A 22072-nucleotide genomic window follows, 5' to 3' on the forward strand; every position below is an offset into this window, starting at 1 on the left:
CTACCTTTAGGTAAGTTTTGAGGTATGAACTGCTCTAGGGATGCATTTGGAGAAGTCCCCTCAGCAGCAGCTAAAAGGTACTGAGGGATAACCGTTAGGTGCAGAGACAATAGAGGAGGGGTTGTCCTAAAGATCTTTTTTTCTCTGAGCTCTCGAATGTTTCCACAAGGTTTCATGCAGGCACAGAAACACACACATGGGTGATTCACAGAGACCATGATAAAGACATTTTTGACTCTCCGGGAGAAAATACATTCCTGTGAATGGGAAAACAAAAACAGTAAGACCAGGTCATAGCAAATTGTGGAACTTTTTGGAAGGCCAGAGTCAAGAGGAACAGAAGGATTTCTCTCCCAGCCTCCAGGAGAAAGCCCAAATTTTATCAGTGACATTGCTTTCTAAAGCATCCACAGAGAATGGAGGGAGGGAGGGATTTTGAAAAGGCATTGGGTGCAGCCCTCTTTAATTCCTTCTTAAAAGGGAAATGTGGGGAACTTGGTCTTCCTTCATACTACCTGGAGTTTACTTGATCCTCTTCCCTTCCCCCCCCAACTCTCTCTTATCCTATCCATTAGAAGAGCAGGTGGGTACATTCAAACAAAAACAAAACAAAACAAAACAAAAACCCAGTTTATTTCTTTTGAAAGAATGATGGAAGAAACCTTTCAGACCTACCTCCTCACGGTGCATCATTTCTCTCTCTTATTTCCTCTTTCTTTTCTTTTCTGGAAATTAGCAATACTATGGCCTCCTCCTTTTGTGCTGTAGTTGCAAGGATGCACACAGGATATTGAATGGCTGAAGAAACAAGTTTATAAACAGTAGATGATGATGATTTAGTCATTGACTTTGCAGCAGAAAAGCACCAAAGTTTCCTTTCTAAGCTAAAGAGCATACACTCCTTCTCCATGGTTTTCTCTTCGCCTCATGTAATTCCATTGCATCATTTTTAGTTTAACATTTTAAACTACATGAATGCTGTATTTAATATGAGGGATCTGTGAGAGGTGTCACTCCACCCTATTAATGCTTCTGGGCTCTTTTCCCATTCAATGGTTACCCTAGAAATATACATAGTTTCTGATTTCATCCATTGTTACATATTTGTCCAAAGACAGTGCAGATTCCTCCGAATGTATATGTACAGAGGCAAAATTCAAAACAGTTTTTACAATAATGAATTACAGTGCATCTTTCATCTCCGTGGTGAAAGAATAGGGCACATAACAGACTACAGGGCAGCGAGCTGCGGATGCTTCTGCAGTTGCCCTTCCACAATGTGACACTATCGTAGTGTACTTGTCACTGTGTTTGTGTTTCTATTTTTGAAAAGATGTTAAAAAAAACCACAATAAGTCTGGGAGTCAAGTGTGAGAATGAAGGGACAAGTAAAAACCCAAATCCAACAGGTTATGTTGGAGAGGACTAGTGCCATGCCTTTCTTGAAGATCTTGCATTGCCTCAGGAAATACTGAGTTCACAGAAATTAATTTCCTCCTGTCTTTTTCTGTGAACATGTATTTCAGAACTCTGATTAGATGACTGTTTAAAATCAGAGGTTCTGGAGCCCCAGCCCCCATGCTGCTGCTCATTGCCTAACTTGTAGTCTAAGTCTATGCAGTCAAATCAACAAAGCATTCTCCAGTTCTTCACGCAGTAAACAACAGACTTCTGTACATTGTAACCCATAGCATTTCCTCTCCCCCTGTGAGATGAAGACAGAAGGAGCAAAAACCATAATCAAATGTATTGTAAAACTGGACCACTTAGTCTCTATGAGCAACCTGAATGCAAACATTATTTGTGTCGACTTGTTGGTGTGCATATATTTGAAGACCTTTTGTCTTCTTATTTTCTGATCATATTCACTTTTTCAATCATTGTCCAACTCCTTTTATTGTTGACAAAAAATATGTCATAACACTTTCATAATCGGCAGGAAAAAATCCTTCACTGTTTTGGAAAGAACTTTGATTTACTGTTTAAAAGCAAGAAGGTTCCTGAGATGGACTCTAGGTTGATTTCAAAAACTTACCAGTAGGTGCCACTGTGCTAACACTAAACTTGACTCCTCCCTGGGACCAAGCCCTGAGGTCTCTTTCCTTCAGGGAATGAACCTACTCTTAACTCCTTTTTAAAATCCAGTGAAAATGAGGGACCTTTTTAGACTTTCTTTTTGAAAGTTATGTTTAAGTGCCCTCCTTAAGACTTATGTACTAGTTGGCATTGTCATTTTAATGCCAAATTTGCTCTCTGCAGTTTCGGTTCAAGTTACCAGGACTTTCATACTTCAGAGTTACATGATGTCACTACAAAACAGTCGAAACAGTGACAACAATAATAATTTTATTTTTACTGCCTGGTCTTACTCTGTGGGATTCAGAATAGCCTTTTCCTCTAACAACACTTTTTTTGAGGCAGGTTAGCCTTACCCATTTACAGAGATATGGAATGTTATATTTTTGGACTACACTTCCCAGAATTCTTCAGTCTACTGGGAGTTGTAGTGTGAAAATGTAACATTTTGCATCTCTGCCTCTTCATTGATCAACTCTGACTGACAGTAATTCCCCAAAGTTTTATTCAGAATTTCCCCTCACCCCCACCTGGAAATGTCAGGGATTTCCACACCTCGTGTATTTGGGGAATTGATTCAGGGACTTTCTATATGTGAGGCATGTGCTTTATCATTGAATTATTCACTCTCCCCACATGGGTTTAATCCTGATCTAGGACAACATGCGAGGGACGTGGTGGCGCTGCGGGTTAAACCACTGAAGCCTCTGTGCTGCAAGGTCAGAAGACCTGCAGTCATAAGATCAAATCCACGTGACGGAGTGAGCCCCCGTCACTTGTCCCAGCTCCTGCCAACCTAGCAGTTCGAAAGCATGCAAAATGTAAAAATGCGAGTAGATAAATAGGTACCACTTTGATGGGAAGGTAAATGGCGTTCCGTGTCTAGTCACGCTGGCCATGTGACCACGGAGGATTGTCTGCGGACAAAACGCTAGCTCTATGGGTTGGAAACAGAAATGAGCACCGCCGCCTAGAGTCGGACACAAATGGACAGATTGTCAAGGGGAACCTTTACCTTTTACCTTTAGAACAACATGTACCCACTCCACCATGCTTTCTGTCTGAGGGGAAATCAGAAACCTGAACTGATCAAAAAGAAAAACATCCCAGTCAGCATCCTTTTCATACCAGTTGCCATCATGTACATTTTCTTTCATAGCAGTTAAGGAATTTTGAAAGGGCCACTGTATTATTATTATTATTATTATTATTATTATTATTATTATTATTATTATTATTATTATTATTATTATTATTATTATTATTATTATTATTATTATTATTATCATCATCATCATCATCATCATCATCATCATCATCATCATCATCATCATCATTTAACAACTAAGCTCAATTCTTTAATTACCTTATTAGTCATTATTGCTACTGTTAACTGTTCAAAATACAAATTTCAATTTGAAGTTTAAAGTGGGTCCCTGAGCCTGCTGTGGACATTTAAACATTTGGGTGTTTGGAGGATTTAAAAAAAAAATCAACTTTTCATTTATTCATTTTCATCAATAGTGTAAAAGAAACCAGTGTGGGTCCTTCCAGAATGGATAATTTAACTCTTTCCAATAAATACTCAGTATTTTAGTCCTGTTGATGGTAAGAAATATCTTCACAGTCTGATGTGTGGGCAGGAACAAATTATTTCCTTTTGGTAACCTTTGCAACCTCGCCGCCTGTACGCTCATCCTCAAGGAGAAGCAACAGACGTTGCCACTTCTTTTTTGCTCAACTCAATTAACTGCACATAAAAGTTTTTAAAAAATAGAACATAAGGAAAACATTAATTCTTTTAACAGGCAGGACTTGCATGAGCTAAAAGGACTTTGGAGCAGAGATGGCAGCAATAAAGCAAAGACGACAACTATATAGGAAAGGAAACATATTTGCTTTACTAGATCGGGCAAATCATGTTCTGCTTTTCACTCATATTTCCTCAATCAAGCCATGCAGCCAATATAAGAAATGTGAAGACAGAAAGGCTTTCTTTCTTTCTTTCTTTCTTTCTTTCTTTCTTTCTTTCTTTCTTTCTTTCTTTCTTTCTTTCTTTCTTTCTTTCTTTCTTAACTAAAACAAAACTTTCCATTGCTATACAAAGCAGAAGGCTTTTCAGGTTAAACTGCATAACTTATGTAAACCAGTGTTTTGAGGGAAACTTAAAAATACTGTAGAGCTCTCATCAGAGATGAAGAGAGAATATAGATGGAGGAGTGGTATGTCCCTGTTTCCAAATTTGACCATTATTATCTGCTGCTGTTGCCACTTCCACTAACAAGCAGAATAATAGTAACAACCCTTGGAATGTCCAGCTGACAGAGAGAAACTTTCAGCACAGGCCTCCAATGTAACCAAAATCCCAAGCACCAACTGGAAATATTGTGTAGTTTTTCTACAAATCCACACAGCAGTGGTCAATAAACACACACTCCTTTATGGAAAATAGTATTGTAGATTTTCTGTGGTGTTTCTGAGTGTTGGGAAAATGGAGTATTATCATCATAGGAAATACAGATCCATATCAGAGAGACTTCAATAAATACACCTGGTTTGTAATAGGATAGGTTCCCTCCAGGTTTATTTTATCTGCTCTGTTGGAGAAACACCTGGATGTTCAAATGACTGGTCTCTGCTGAGAAATCCCAAGATATTTTTGTTCTCAGATTTCTTTGGCCCCCTACCTCCATGTTCTGCTGTATTTTGGCCAAGCTTCAGTCCTTCATATATAACTGTGAGGAGAAAGTAGCAATTTTTAAAAGAATGCAGTTGAACTTTAGTGTTGAAGCTGGATTCTGTTCGCTGGTGCTCCATTGGTAGGGGAGAGCTTGAAATCCACTAAAAGGGGAAGAACAAGAAGAGAGACACTCCCCTCCCTGTAGCCTTTAATTTTGAGAGCAATAAAAGGCAAGGCCTACCCTTTTATTCAGAAATGAGGAGGAAACTCCTAGCTATATATAACTGATATATTGGAATAACTAGAGATGTAAATGCGAACTCCACTGGGCCTAGACCTAATCTTCCAATAGGTTTTTTTAAATGGAATATTAGTTGACTTGCAGGCCAATGGAGCATTTGGCCCAAAGTCAGCTCCCAGTTCTTGGATGCTCCTGGCATGGTTATTCCTTCTGCTTTATATTTGGCTCAGACAAAATGGCTGCAGGCAAAATAATAAGATAGGATGGACAAAATGTATCCTTCCACTTGAGTGCAACTGCCAAAATTCCTCAATGTTCAATATGCTGTCTGGGCTGTTGAGTGTTGTAGTCTTATGGGATCTGGAGGACTGTACTCCTTCCACCACTGTGATGAGGTTTAACTGACAAGTAACATATGCAAATGAAATTCAATACAAACCTTGATGAAACTGTGGTGGTAGGCAAATATCTTGATCTTGTACATACTGGCTGCTAAGGACATCCAAATGTCTACCACACCTCCTGATATATTGGCCTTATTCAGCTTTAAGGCCAATACAGAGAGCTTTTGGCTATCCTTTATCATTGACAGCTGTCACTGAGTAGAAGAGCACATGCTTTCTTTACAAGAGATGCTGGGGTCATTGTTGGTTTCTTCAGGTAGGACTGGGAGAAACCTCAACTTGAAACCCTGGAGTGTTGTTGAAGATATGGAGGTTCATCCCTCCTCATGTGTTGAAAAAACATAGCAGGAGGTTCTTGGAGCCACCGGAGTTCACCCTGCTTCCTATCGCTTCTGCCCCTGTACCTCCATTGATAATGTCTGTAGTGAAAATTCTTGCTCACTGGGTGTGTGTTTGAAAAGTTTGGGGAAGAGCGCTCCATGTGTTGAGATGCACGCACATGGAGTTCCTCCATATGAAAAGGGACTCGGCTTAATCTGCTCTGCTCTTCTCCTGGAAAAACTCTGTGCTTGTACTGCATGAACATCAATAAAGGGGGTAGAACTTTTTCCACACCACCCAAGGGTCACATGGTACTTAAGACTTTTTACAACATCGTCCTTCCAGGCAACCCTGGATTGTCCTTCCACAATCAAGGTCTGTGATATCAGGCATTCAAGCAAAACTGAGTGATGGTTGTTGTGGGTTTTTTGGGCTCTTTGGTGGTGTTCTGAACAACAACCATTAGATCCCAGCCTTGAAAACCTTTGTGAATAAATAAAACTGAGTGAGCTGACAAATTACCAAGCAAAAACAGGTTAATTTGCTGAATGTGGATTGAAACTGATTTTGCTTGCGTAAGAATGAATGGATGATCTTTTCCCCTTAAGGGAGCCCTGCTTCCAGATGCAGAATTGCTATCTCACCTAGTGAAGCCCCAAGTGTGCAGTTGGCACAAGAGTGTTTCTAGAAGTCTTTAGGAGAGTGTCTAGCCCTGATGTACAGCTAGAGTGCAGTGCTGGCCTTAACCTGTACAGCCCCCTTATTCCCTCCTCCTTTAAATACATGGTGGGTTAATTTTGTGAACCTCCTGTACTAAGCTAGATGACATAGCTTGGTCAGACCTTGGCTTACAGGCTTTCAGAATCTCTCAGTCAGCAGGACTGATGGCGTAAGTCACTTTCCTATGTTCCTAACAGAAGTGAAACATTCTTACTTCAGCATTGCATCCTCCCACTTTTTGCTAATGTTGAATGACACTCAGTGTTCTGAGCAAAATCACATCATTGCAGCCTCAGTAGAAGAAATCATTTGGTTTTCTTCTTTTCTTTTTTTTCTTGGTGACTGCTTGGTTTAGACATTAAATTATTTCCCCCTCTCAGTGTTCAAAGATTCACCTTTTTTCCTGACCAGTCTCACTGTTCTAAGAGAAGATCTTACACCCTTCTGCTCCTTTGCGGCAATTGTCAGTTATTCTGAAAAGGACACTGTCTTTCTAATTATATGGGCTCTGATACTGAACAGGTATTTTTTTTTCAAGTTATGTGCAAGAGAGGTTTTTTGTATCATTATTAATGCCTGTCATTTTGAAGATAAATGCATTTCCACATTTTTGTGTTGAACAGATGGATTTACTGGCATGTAAAATTTGTACCTTTCAGTATTTGAAACCATGTTATATCTTAGTGACCCAATTCTTTCTTAATCAACACACCCAGTCCTGTGCAGGTGCATATATTTTAAGAGGATGTGTTTCCATCCAGATTAAATGAATTTATACTGTGGAACAATTCAAAATTCAGAATTTATGGGTTTCCTTCCAATTTTGCAAGCAGAAGATTTAAAACCACATATAATTATGAATATGGTGACATGTCCTTTGAGTTCAGAACTGGTGCTCTCATTTTGGCTGAGTTTGCAACAAGACAGGGAGAGGATGGGAGCCAACCCAATGTTCTGTCATATTTCCTTCCACTCAGGGTCAAACTGAAGTACAGTACCTTTCACAGGGACTTGTGAATGCATGTAAGGCACACTGTGGTACCCAGCACAAATTCCAGACCAGTATGACTGATAGGCAGTTTGCTATTTTATTTTTACTGCAAGAACAAGAAGTGTTTTATGAGCGGTGTGTGCGTGTCCTGGCTTAACGACAAAATAACTTGATTGTGTTTATATATTATGCAGCTTGACTTTGATGTGGGGCATGTACTGCTCTGCCTCAAGCAATAAAATGTTTTGGGTGGGCTCTCTGTTCAGCTGTAACTGATGGTGTCTTTCTTAGGACACCAGCTGAAATCCTGAGGAATTGCTATGATGGATCTCCAAATAGGGGACCAACCTCAGGGCCAACAGCCCCGAGGAAGAATAATGTTTGATTTTGTGTGACGCATTGTCAGAGCCAGGGCACCCTCCTCCATCTGTTGTCAGCAGGTAGTGGGAGCTGACTGGTTTATTGTGCTTACTTCCTTTCCAGCTCTTGGGCCTGCCTCTGTGACATGATAAGGGCCCTCCAATGCGACATCACAAGGTCCTGTCCCCTGGTCTCCGGTTTTGGCCTTGGAATATCAGAGAACAAGATGCTGCTCAACCAGTAATACTATGAACAAATGTTGACTATGTTGAGATTTTGATATGAAAATGTATTAAATATTAATGCTGTATAGTTAAATGTAAAATGGCTGATTTTACCTGAGTCACTGTACTGATTGTATTCAGGTGTGGGTATCAAGGATTAAGACTTAATGTTGTACACCTGTGTACACATTGAAACGTTGTGTAACAGAAAATGAAGTAATGTATTTTCTGATTGTTCACAGAACTGGACATAAGTCATGTGTAAAATGAACGTCTTTATCTGCAGTAAGTCAGATCACTTTTTCCTATGCTGTGCGTTGCTTCATGTCATGTTATGCTGCCAGAGGAATGCCTATTCTCTATGTATATATGTAAATAGACTTAAGTTGTTGGTTTTACCCTCTCAGTGTCATAGTGTCAAAAGCATCTCTGCTAACTAATATCACCTTACTCTGCTGATATTATGAGAATACATGTTATAATCAAAATTCTCAACAGACTAGACCATCAAGCATACAATCTGCACATACATGAGTTCAGCATGCTTGAGACTATGCAAAAATAGCAGTCCCTGGCTGTATACCACACACATGATAACCTATCCCCCCAACATCCAGAAGTGATCCATGGCCAGGAATGTGGGTTGTTTCCTGATGTAATGTTAATACATGCCTATCCAAAATAATATTGAAGTCTCGTTTTAGACTCTCTTGGACATTGGCAGAAGTTCCTGACACTGGATGGCTTACAATCATCATGGGAAGGTAAATCAGAAGCACTGTACTCATTCAATGCAGTCTAGCATGCTGGAAATTGCTTGAGGAAGGTATTCGTTGGGAGGCCTAACCATGCCAACAGAAAATGCCAATTCATTTTTGTTGTTGTTGCAGGCATGCTAAACTGAATTGATTTAAAACAGGACGTCCCTGTGAAAAGATGTGTAAGACCATTCTGCTAAAGCCAACACTCCAGGCTTTTCTACTTAGGTCATTTTGGGAAAACAAACAAACAAACAAACAAACAACAAACAACAACAACAAAACAAGAGAGAGAGGAGAGAGAGAGAGAGAGAGAGAGATGACATTTCTGTTTCAGTGCTGCTTTTCTTTGGATCACATGTTTCCAATTATCATTTCTATTTTCTTCAACCACGGACAAACTAAGACTGCAAGTGTGGGTGCCTGTGTATGCATGTGTAAGAAAATGGAAGGTGGAGATAATGCAAGCTTTTGTTGGAGTCCATTATGCCTCCATCTTCAAATATGGAGCAAACAGAAAAGAACAGAAGAAAAGTGCACACTGTTTTTATTGTTAGAACAAAGAGAACCATCTGAGATGGTCCAACCATCAGTTCAATTTAGTGATGGAAAAAGCTCTCTGAGGGCACTTCTAGGCAGTGCGAAAGTTCCAGCCACTTCCTCCCAGTTTGTCATCATAAATAATTCATGCCCAAACTTCAGTTTTAAAAGCTACATTTCAGAAAACTGCTTCTTTTTGGAAAATCCTAAGAACCCTTTAATAAATATGTAAGTAATCCATATTCCAGCTGTGCCTTCTCTTTCAAACTTTTTATCCACTTGTTTTCCTGCTAATTTGCTCCTGATCGTGGAAATTAATTTCAAGGGAAAGTACCACAGTACTAAACTCCACTATTGGAACAAACCCTGAAACAAAATAAACTATACTTTCAGCCATGCTGTTATTCCTAAGGTTACTAGTTCGCATTAAAGTAACTCAGAGGACAATCCAACAACTACTCATTTATAGTGGACCTCAGCATGTAATTATATCCCTTTTTCTTAAAAGTAACATTCTAAATTGGCTGAGGAAAAACAACAACTCTTAAACACTGAAATGGTTCTATCATCTGAATGTTCTGGCACAGTTCCTGTGCCTTTAACAGCAGAATGGCAGACAGAAATTCAATACATAAACAGCTGAATTTATACTTCTTAAAGCACAAGAGCCATGTCAGGAGAGAACACCTAATGATTCTAGAAAATGTGAAACAAAAAGAAAGGGCAAAAGTGTGGATATATAAGAGAGGGAAAAATAAGAACAAAATTGAGCAGTTCTACAAATTACAAAAACACTCTTCTTTTAATGTAAACAATGAGGAGGGCCATGGTTCTTTCCAAAAAAGGATAGTCCTTTGTTTGAAGAGCTGCTCAAGAACAAGCTTTCTCTTTTAAAAACCTGAAGGATTGTCCAATCAATATGTGGCTCAAGACAGGAACAGAAATGGGATAGTCAGTAAGCTAAAAAGGGGCTAACAGTTAACTCTTCTTGAGTTTAGTACCTTTTCGAACAGGAATTAAATAACTTAATATGGTGAACTGCTTTGTATTTGTTTAAAATATCAAGACATTCTAGACTGATTGATTTTTTTTTACTTACGTACTTAACCTACCTACTGATCATTAGCTCATCCAAATTTTATGCATTTCCCTAACCTCTTTTCTCATCTTTTTGCCAAGTCAGGGCCCACCCAGCTGAACTTACCAGGGGCCTGATTTGGGGTGTGGCTGCTTTAGGAAGTGGGCTATGGCAGACAATCAGCTTCCTTGCGCCGTTGAACTCCTCCCAGGAGGCTCTACAGCAGTGGTTCCAACTTGGGTCCCCAGATGTTCTTCAACTACAACTCCCATAAATCATGGCCAGCATAGCTTGTGGTGAAGGCTTCTGGGAGCTTTAGTCCAAGAACATCTGGGGACCCAAGGTAGGGAACCAATGCTCTGCAGTGGTTCCCAACCTTGGGCCTCCATATGTTCTTGGACTACCACTCCCAGAAGCCTTCACTACCACCTCTGCTGGCCAGGATTTCTGGAAGTCCAAGAACACCTGGAGACCCAAAGTTGGGGACCACTGCTCTATAGCATGAGAGGACATAGTGGTGCCCTCCCTTCCCAGACAATCAGCAGGTGTCTAGTTGGCAAGGAAGGGACAGAAGCTTTGGCAGACTGGAGAGAAGTATTTTTCACTGCTGGAGCCGAATCTTAGCAGCTTCAGGGCTCCTACCCCCCCCTTCCCTTGCTTCTCTTCTCTTTTGGTTCTTAATGGGATGGATAGGTAGGAGGGTTTGGGAAAGGAGTGGGGATATACATAGGACATCATTGATTGTTTATTGTCTCTTTCTTTTTGTCAAAACTTTTATTGTTTGTTGGTGAGATCCAGGTGGTTGAAAATAGGGGCAGTTTGGTTTCTATAGTTGGAGATCCCTGCATAGGATCTTTGGGTGGTCACTAATAAGGGCAGATCAAGCTCGGAGGGGGGACTTCTTAGTTCTTCATGACAAAATGGCAGTGCCCCCACTGGTTTTACACTGGGATGGCACCCAGATTTTAGCTGTCAAACAGCTATTGCCGTGGAGGCAGGCTGGGTGGTGGTCATCAGATGGCAACCAGATAACCTGATCTGTTCCTCATACTGAGCCAGTGCCATTTCTGCAGTAATTAATAAAGTTGTCGCCTTTATTTTATCCACTCAGGTCTGTTGTATATCTGATCTGTGGTGGGGAGAGCAGATGGAGGCCTACTAGCCTGAGCATGTCATCTGCAAGTGCAATACATTCCTTGTCTCTGTTGTTGATCTGGAAATGGCTGTCCTATAAACAAGTTGTTTTTATCTAGTTATGAAAAACCTTCTTCACCTCTAGGCCGCAGTCAACCTGCTGAGCTTGCACCTTCAATAGGTTCGGACAAATCTGAAAAGAGAGGCAAAGCAGACTTGTTTGTTCCTTTTGGATGTAATTCGTTTTCCACTTGGCTTGATTTAAAGGGGAAGAAAAGGAGAGAAAAAACATTTCCAGGAAAATGAAATTGAGAAAAACATCCTTTGCCTCACTCTGTACCCTCCTTGCGTTAACAACATTTTGTCTGGGTCTGGATTCTCAGGCCTTCCTCACCTTTATTTTCTAACACTGTCTCAGTACTGCTTCTCTTAGAGTTTGTGGGAGGATGTAGGAAGGTGAGAAAGTAAATGTTTCTATTGGAGTCATTTTGCCCGGAAGGAAGCATGCAAACAGTGGCTGCAGTAGGTAAGGTGGGCTAGTGGCAAAAGGCTGGAATCAATGTTGAATGCATTTGGAAACCTGAGGGAGGAGGACAGTGGTTTTACAGGACAATTTACAATGAAGTAGTGGCAGGGGAAGGTTAGATGCCCTGAATCATGTATGTAATGTAAATCAATGTAAGGAAAATATAGGCAATGAGAGTTATTAAATATTTACAACTTCTGTTTGTTGTTCTCTTCTGAAGAAGACATACTATTTATTGGGTTTAACAGAAACCAGTTTTCCTTATTGAAGTGAATATGCTGCTGGGGATTCTGCTAAGTACAAGAAGCTGACCTTATTTCTCTTTTGTGCCATGGCCAATGACAGCAATTTGTGTCTTCTCTGTGCTAGCATTGGACAAAATGCAAAAAGGTAAAAGGAGGCTTTTCATCCATCATACCATATTTTTCCACTTTGAGCTGGCAGAAGAAAAGGACACAGGACAGAGTAACCTGGCATGATCCTACTTTCTGTCTACATAGCCCAGAGGCAGATAATATATGGTACTCCAGATGTTGCTGGAGTGCAATCCTGTTGGTCCCTTATGATTGTCCAAATTCATCCATAGCCTTGTTTAACTTTGGCTGAAATCCAGTAGTAAGTCGTGACTAGGGTAGGCCTATGGAATCAGTGATAATTTGGTGATTCAACGTCTCTGTAACCTTCACTCAGTCAAAAGGTCTACTTCAGTTGTGACTTACTATTGGATTTCAACCATTGTTTGTTTCTCTGGCTAAAGCTCTCCAGCATCTGGGTGTACTTGCTACCTGATCCTTTTAACAAAATGTAAAACGTGTTCTGCCAATACACTATGGTTCCTTCCCTGAAGGGCAAAGGAGATGGCAAGGGGCAATATAATGGGTAAGCACTGGAGGCAAAGGAGCTCATGGTAGAGTATAGAAAAAGTACTTTTTGGATCGTAGTTCCCAGAATCTGTAGCCACTGTGCCTGTTGGCTACGTTGGCTAATAATTCCAGGAAATGAAGTCCAAAACTAACCAAAGACAAACAAAAATCAAACCCCAGACCAAAGAAACCCACACACCTAAGTTCAAGATGAAAATGGTGGTAAAGAGATTGAATTTTATGAAGGGAGAATTGAAAAGGGAATGAATGTTGTTATGAGGAGCAGTTACTGACATTATGAAAGAAACTGCCATTTGAGGAGCTACCATAATATTCACAGCCTTTAAAAGGCGCCTCTCTCTATGCAAACTGTTTTTCAAAGTCTCAGCATTTTCTTTTGGATATATTCTTTTTCTTAAGGTTGTTCTCTGACATTTTGGGGAAAGCCCATTCTTTAACATTTATTAACATTTAAAACTTCTAAAACCTTAAAAATGGCACCAAGAAAGAAATGATTAAAAAAAAATAATACTATGTGAATACTTGTTTATATTAACTAGAAAAGCTTGTTGGTTTTCCAGACTTTTCCACTGCCTTTGTTTCCCCAGCCTGAACTTTCTTTCCTTCATTTTGAGAATTGCCCTGTGCAACAGTCACACTAGTTGAATAAATGATTAAGACTGGAGAGATGCAAGTTCAAATTCTCAATCAATTATGTTCACTGTGTGGCTTGGGAGACAATAATTATCCCTTAGCTTGGCCTACTGCATAGAGTGACTCTGAAAGTGAGGATGAGGAAGGCCATGTGCATCACTCACCACTGAGCTCCTTGGGGGGGGGGGGAATGCAGGGTAAAGGTGTATTGTAAATAAATTAATGATATTGCAATGTAAATCACAGCAGAAACGACTGAACCTGCTGTGTGATGGAGTGGAATCAGCTTTGTGAAGTTACAGTACTCTTTTTGACCTGCAACTTTCAGGATCCCCAGGCACCACGATCATACTGACCAGGGATTCTCTGGGGTGCAGTAAAAAGAAAGAAGAAAAGAAGTAATTTTCCTAAACTCTGTTGAGAATAGAGATGTTTGAAGCATGTGAGAGTGTGCCAATTTGTGGTTGTGAAATAATGGAGGGCATATATTTCCATGTGTGCTCTCAATTGGCTTTGATATGAGAGGGAGAGAGAGAATCAATACATATTGCATTGCATACAACCACATCATTGGTACTAGTTAGCAAAAGCTGGCAGTGCAGTGATGCTCAACTAATTGTGGAGAGTTTTGCCCTGAACAACATCCTATTGTGCACATGTATAATTTAATTTCATACATGTTTCTTTTTTATAGCAAGTACAAACATGATACCAGAATCTTGGAGGTTTTCTTCAAGGCAATGTCATTGTTCCAGAAATCAGATGCATCTTTTCATTTCTTACAGGCAAAAAAAAGGAACAAAGAAAAGCTGTTTACAGGGAAGGCTAAAGAAAAAAAAAAGTTCCCATCTGTGAATCTTGCTGTATTATAATTGCATGAAAAATTTGGGTGAAGAAGATGGAGTAGTTTTCAGTGTTTGATTTTAATATGGCCAATTTTAATACATACCAAAATCTGTTTTGAAGACAAACTGCTAGGAAATGGAAGTGAAGAAAAACCACCAGCAGATACCCATCCAAGTAAACAGATTTTCTCTTGCTATTAGTGCAGCAAGTTATTTAACTCATGCTTTGAGAAACTAATTTTTTTAATATTGGGGTTTACATGTCAAATTCCCTCTAAAATAACCAATTAAAAAAATAACACTTTGCAGATCACAAAGCTACTTCATGTCACATCAAACTCTTTATTCATTTTGCTCAGTATTATAATAAATAGTCTGTCACTAGACCAGAAAACATATTGGTGTTGGAGAGACATGATTCAGGCAGTCTTTCATATCTGAGAAATTAGACTTCAGTGATCAGACATGGAACTGTATCCCGCTAGCACTTTGACAGATTGCTTCAGCATCTCTTCAGCTGGGGCTCTAGGCATACAAACATTGACCAGAATAGTGATCTCTCTTTTCCCCGATTGCTAAAGTCTCTGCTTGGATGTGACTTCTTGCATTACCCGCTGTTTTTGTAAGGAGAGATGCCTGGGATTAAATCGGCGTCTTGTCTTTTGTAATCTTTCAGAAGAAACAGAGGAAATGCAGCACCCAAAACAGAGGACATAGACTGGCATGCAATTTCTGTTTTCTAAATTACTTGTACTGATACAAATTAAAGAGAAAAAAATATTATGATTTGTACAGAAATATAGTACATCCCATTCTGGTTAGTAGGGCCCTGACCAGGTGCTAATTGTTGATGAATGCCAGAATCTCTGAGGCCTTCTAGAAGGCAGTACTCGTTCCAGAAATCAGATTTATCTTATTATTTCTTACAAGGGAAAAAGGAACAAAAGCTGTCTAGTGTTCCCCTTTATTATGTCAATGGCTCATGTTCTGTTATGTTAATTGTTTATGCATATTCATGTTGCTGAGAGGCGGAGCCAAGAGAGACGTGATAAGAGGTGGAGCATGAGATAGTCAGGGAGTCAGAGAGAGAGTATGAGTAGAGTGGGAGAGTGGAGAAGGAGTTAAAGTGGGGAGTTTGGGAAAATCTGAGGAGTGATTAGAGTTAGAAGTGTATTACCAAATAGAAGATTGTTGTTAATAATAAATGTACCTAAAGAAGATATTCATGAATCAGTATCAATTTCTGTAATCAATAAACAAAAGTTATATTTAGAGGACTTCGAAGTCTGGACCTGAATCTTCATTTCCTGAAGTAATGGTGATTTAGTGATCACCTGGTGGCAGCAGTGTAAAAAAGGGGATTGTTTGCCTTTGAGAGCTCTGAGTCTTGACAGTCAAGCAAGGGGGCACGAGGGGCGAACACTACAAGCTGTTTACAGGGAAGACTAAAGAAGAAGAAAAAGTTCCCATCCCTGCCTTTTATAGTTCCTTATTTGTAAGCCACACTTGGGCGAAGCAGCTCTTCGAACAAAGGACACGTTCAAAATATCATAATATTTTTTCCTCCCCAGCTCTCCATTTCTTTATCTGGAAACTCAAAATTCCTGTTTGGCCAAGGAATTAGGTTATACTTTTTTTGGGATAGTTTAGTGAGACAATGAAGGGGATCATTGGCACAATATTAGACACCTAATTTTAAGATGAAGAATGGTTGGCACTTTGTTAATATTGCAAACAGAAAGAGCCATTCCCACGATACTTTCTCACCAAATTGGCATTCTGTCTTGGTATATGCATGTCTAACCTTAGAGTGGGGAATTGGCTGAAGAGAATCACCTCTAACTAGTCACTGCATTATCTGTTGATTTCACATTTTCATGTGTAAAATATGGATGTAGATTTTTTAAAAAAGTTCATGAAAGGGATCCTGATTTCCTTCTACTCCACTACTCCTTCATACTGTGTCTGCTGAAAAAAGTGTTGGTGAACCGTCCAGAATGGCTTGTGATGTTTGTGAGGACCTGCACTTATAGGCAACAGAGAGTGCAGAATCCTCAGTTCTGCAAATGGAAGTGCCTTCTGCTCTTTCAGTCTAAGCCACAGGATACTGCAACCTCCCTTGCTTTAATACACGAACAAAGCCATCAAGTTGGCAGAATAAAATAGTTAAACGAAAACATTAAAACCAAGTTTTAAGAGGGTTTGTGTGTGTGTGTGTGTGTGTCTGTGTGTGTGTGTCTTTATAAGATCAATATTTGTTTCAATAGCCATGTATTTCTGGTTTGGGTTATAATATCCATACTGGAATAATAAGCAAATAGTACTATTCCAATTTAAAACTTCACATTTTCTCATGGAAAATAAAGGCACCCGGCAACCGAAGCATCTGCTCCTTTTATTATTTTTGAAACTCGCAGGGAACTGTGGTGCTAATCAGAGGCAATGCCGACTCTGTTTGATCAGTATTGAGCAGCTGTGTTCTACACTAAAGATGCACTCCTTAGATTCTGTGTTACTGTGCAAATTGCTGAAAGGTTTTCTGCAAGGAGGAGGGGGATGCAATGTAGAACTTCTGTGCAGGTATTTTGCCTTGAAAATCACATGCTTTAAATGCGTACATCACTCCTCCCCATTGCTTAATTTTCAATTTATCCTATGCCTGAAAGTCATGTTATCTGCTTAAGGGAGAGTGGAGAGTATTCTCTATATGCTCAGAGTTACTTTTCTGTCCCCTCAACATATTCCAAGATTCAGACTTCCTACTGAAAATGGCTGCTAAGGTAAAGCTATGATGAATTGAGGTATCAGTCAATCTCACCTTTGTTGTCCCTAGACAACATTAAATTAATGGGATTAATTTAACTGTTAGCTCACTAACATTGACTCACTGTGTTTACTTTATTGAGAATAATACAGTGGTGCCCCACTTGACGATGATTATCCATTCCAGGAAAATCGCTGTTAAGCGAAATTGTCGTCAAGCAAACAACAACAACATGGGAATGCGTTGAAAACTGATCAATGTGTTCCAATGGGGAAATACCTCATCGTCCAGCGAAGATTGCCCATGTAGTGCAAGTTTATGCCATGAAATTTAAATGATCTCCTCAGCCATGGCTATTTGGGGGAAAATAGAAGTTTCTCATCCCTCCCCATGACCCCTAGGGGTTACTTTCACCCTAGAGAAGATTTTAGGAGCCACAAAATGGGAAACCGAATTATTTATTGACAGAAAATCTTCAGTACAATCTCAGCAGTAGTATCTGAGTTGTGCAATGCAAAGTTACACAACAGGGTTCCATCCATAGTGACATGAACCTGGAAGGTTCCATATTGGAAAAGGCTGATCTACACTTTCCCAAGCTTCTAGAGACTTTTCCAGATTGCTAGAGACAGCTGAGAGTTCCTATGCCTTAAAATAATTTTGAGATTTTTCAGCTGAGTGCAATGGTTATAAAACAATAAAGCCACTATGCAGTTTCAACCCTTTCTCATCCAGAAAAAACTCCTGTGGATGCTCTCAGTTCAAGGGTTTTATTAGGAGAAGATCAGGGGAAAGTCTGGATCTAGAAGATTCAAAACCTCCAATTTCTTCAACATTCCTCCCAATAGCCAGGTGAAAAACCTTTGTCAGACACAACAGCTGGAGTAATTTATTTCCGTCCCATTGAGAGCAAAGAGAAAGTGTTTTTGTTTTGTTTTCTAAAAAACAGAACAAAACGGGTAAGGAAGACCAAAAAAGAGGAGAGGAAACAAGCAACCCTACCTTCCAGCCTGCTTTAATGGAACTGATAGGCCTTTGGATTTAATGGGATTTCCCTGACAGTTTCTTTTCCCCAAAATTGTTCCTGATAGTTTCTAAACCACTTCCCCACTTTCTGAATATGTACTCTTGGTTTCTTTTGATGCTTTATGTGCACAGAGAAAGAAATGGATGGAATAAACAAACAAGAATGAGAAGAAACCAAGCCAGGAAGTCCTGTTCATTACAGGGATTTATTTTCTTTCACTGAAGCTGCACAATATCATAACTAAAGGTACACTTAACCTGAAAGACGTTTGAATCCCTTGAGCACCCTCTAGTTACACAGCAACATGAAAAATACTGACTTCAATAGAGTTTTCATCTTCTGAAGGACCATAGAAGGAAAAATAAGCATACAATGAAACTGAAGAATTAAAATTTTGGGAAATGGACAAAGCTTGTATCTTTAGAAATATCCTTTGTTCTAAAACACCTCCTTGTGTCACTAACCTCCTGCTGTCCTATATCGTTCTTCTAAAATTTCATGCTAAATTGCCACTCCCTGCTCCATGTGACGCTTAAGTCTGTTACAACAGTGGTCCCCAACCTTGGGCCTCCAGATGTTCTTGGACTTCAACTCCCAGAAGTCCTGGTGGTGGTGAAGGGTTCTGGGAGTTGTAGTCCAAGAACATCTGGAGGCCCATGTTTGGGGAACAATGTGTTACAAGACTGTGAAATCTAGGCCGGTTGTTTAGAAACATCTTTACAGTTTAAGCAAATTTGCAACTGGCCAAGCTACATGTAATGGCAACAATTATGCTCAGCACTAAGGTTGGCCAAAAACATTTTACAAACTGAGATCAAGGAGAAACTTGCTTGAAAGCTAAGTTTTATTCAACACAATGGCACTACTGCTGCTCACCAATATGGGTGTGAAAACTGACCAGTTCAGAAGTTGGTGTGCTTTTCTCAATTCCTTTTGCACTTTCTCTCCTTGCTTTGTATGAGGGAGCGAGACCTCATGTTTTCTTCCTAGACATAAATTCCTTTACATTTTAAAGGCATTTTCCTGCATTGCATATGTTTTTGCCCAGTTTACATGATTTTTTCAGTGTTACAAAAAATTATTTATTTATTTATTTATTTATTTATTTATTTATTTATTTATTTATTTATTTATTTATTTATTTATTTATTTATTTTGATTTGATTTGATTTGATTTGATTTGATTTGATTTGATTGGATTTGATTTGATTGGATTTGATTTGATTTGATTTGTACCCCACTCATCTGGTCTATAAGACCACTCTAGGTGGCTTCCAATATACCGTAACATAAAAATAAAATAACACAAAATATTACATAGATCGTACAATAACAGATGTAATGCAGGACAGAAGAAATAAATAAAGAAAAATAAAGGAAAAAGAAAAAGAAAAATCAGATATTAGCTGGAGGGAAGGCCTGAATATATAGCCATGTTTTTAGTTGACTTTTAAAGGTGCCCAGTGTAGGGGCCACATGAATCTCTGGAGGGAGGTTGTTCCAGAGGCGAGTAGCCACCACCCAGAAGGCCCGGTTTCATGTCTTCTCCTTCCAGGCTTCTCTTGGCGTCAGGCTCCTCAGCCTCACCTCCTGACTTGCATGGGTGATCCGGGTAGATCTTGGTGGGAGCAGGCGTGGTTTTTTCTTCTTCTGTCATTCGCTTTTAGCCATTTACATTTTTAAATGTGAACACAGTTTTGAGAATACTTTACTTTTTGAAATGTCTTGTAATCTTCAGAGATGTACCCATTCTTATGGCAGGGTACATTTCTTGTCACAAGCCTTAGGACGTGAAAAAAAAATACAATTTTGGATTCTAGCAAAATTGTCCTCCATCCTTCCTCATTATAAGTGATGGATGGATCTGCCCATTTTATTTTCATATTCAACTTTATAAACTTGCACATTTTAAATTCTTTTCAGAAATGAACCCAAGACAATTCTTACACATCTGTATCTTCCAAATTCACTAGGTACCCCTATTGTGAGAATGGAAGAGATTGAACTTCACCTGCCTACTATGTACCTGTTAAGATGCTGTAAAAAAAAAGAGGCAATCTTCATTCAGATGCATGAATCTGTCAGTTTCTCTGTTTCCCACATTCCTTTAAAAATATATCTTAAGTTTTCCCTGTCACATTGATGAACGAAATCTGCCCATTTTGTCAAGGTTTTATTAAAAATGAACCCAATGAAATTCTCACCCATCCTTTCCATTCTACTTGATGCCTGCTGATGGCTTGATTTTTTTTTTAAAAATTAAGCTGTGCAGCAGCAATGGTGCCAGAATGTATCATGTAAGCAGAGCAGTACATGGACACATATGGCTGCTGCTGAAGCATCTGCCCGGCTAACCCTGCCTGGTTACTCTGTCTGAGTCATCCCGAACAGCACTCCTGTGATAGTTTGAGAGAAGTCAAGATAGTGAAGAAAGCAAAGATCGGTGCCACTATCTCAGGGGAATGGCTGAGAGGGGGAGTCCCAGGAAGAACTGCCAGGACGAAGAGCTCCAGAGGAATGGTGGTTCCATCTCAATTTCTCCATCTGCTTTTCTGTTATGGTTGTATAACCAAGCCCACAAAATAAAATCCCGTCACAGCAAAGATTATAACAGACAGAAAAACACTGAACAGAAGGTCTGTCTTTGGTTATACTAGGCTTCTAGACAATATTTTCCACCCTTGCGATGCTTGGTTGTTTTTTCAAGCCTTTCTGCTTGTACTTAGGACAGTTCCTCAGATCTAGAAACTAAATGGTCCTTGCCATGGAATCTATCAACTAGGGTCTGTTTTTTTGTTTTTTGTTTTTAATTCAAGAATAAATGAGCCCTTCGGAGTGATCTCTTGCCATCAGGGCATCAACTACTTCGCCCTGAGCATCCGCTACCCCACTCTGCCTAATGGTAGACTCATCCCTGCTTAGTACTCTGAATGAATGACTTTATGATTGATTGGGTGGGTGTTTGGTCAGCAAATTTAATATAAGGATTGTCTCACGATATCAGATCTGAGGCTCATGGCTATTGTTTCAGTATTCGGCAGTACTTAGCAAGATTTCTGTAAGAATTAATATAGCTATTTCTTCATGTTGTTCCATTATCCATCAGTTAGCAATATCTTTGATTTGATCGTGAGTAGTAGGATAATGGTAGCTCTCATCAAACTCAATTTTGACAGGTGCCACGCCCCCTTTTGGGACCCTGGACCGGAAGGGGAGGGACTTCCGGCGCCTAGGCTGGACCCAGGCCCCTTCCGGCGGAAGGGGTGGTCCGAACGGTGACGTCAGGGGTTGTGGGGGTCCCCATGGGCCTATAGGGGTCTTTCCCTAGAGTCCGGGGTCCCCCGTGACCCTAGGGGTGCCTGAGGATTGGACCCCGAGGGGTTGTGCCACCCCACGACCCCGTAGGCCAATGGGGAGCGGTTGGAGGTCCTTGGCTAGAAAAGGGGTGGTCGTAGACCATGTCTCGGCTTGCCCCAGCCCCCTGCGTGACGTCAGGGATTTCGGGGGGGCCCGTGAGCCTATAGGAGCCTTTTCCTAGAGGCAGGGGTCCCCCGTGACCCTAGGGTGGCCTGAGGATTGGTCCCCGAGGGGTTGTGCCACCTCCGCGGCCCTGTGGACCAATGGGGAGCAGTTCAAGGGGTTTGGCTAGAAAGGGGTGGCCGTAGGGCATGCCTCAGCATGCCTTTAGGCCGCTGGGGGCTGAAATTCACACCAGGGATTTTGGGGGCCCTTCTGATATGCTGTAACAGTAAATTAAATAATTAGTCCTTCTAAATGGGAGACAATTTTAAAGCCATGGTTAGTAAACAAGAACAGCAAGCTTCTTCTCTTACGAATGATTTTGTGGATCTTCTGATATACTGTAA

The sequence above is a fragment of the Pogona vitticeps genome, chromosome 2 (genome assembly GCF_051106095.1).
Source record: "Pogona vitticeps strain Pit_001003342236 chromosome 2, PviZW2.1, whole genome shotgun sequence".
NCBI classification, from domain to species: domain Eukaryota; kingdom Metazoa; phylum Chordata; class Lepidosauria; order Squamata; family Agamidae; genus Pogona; species Pogona vitticeps.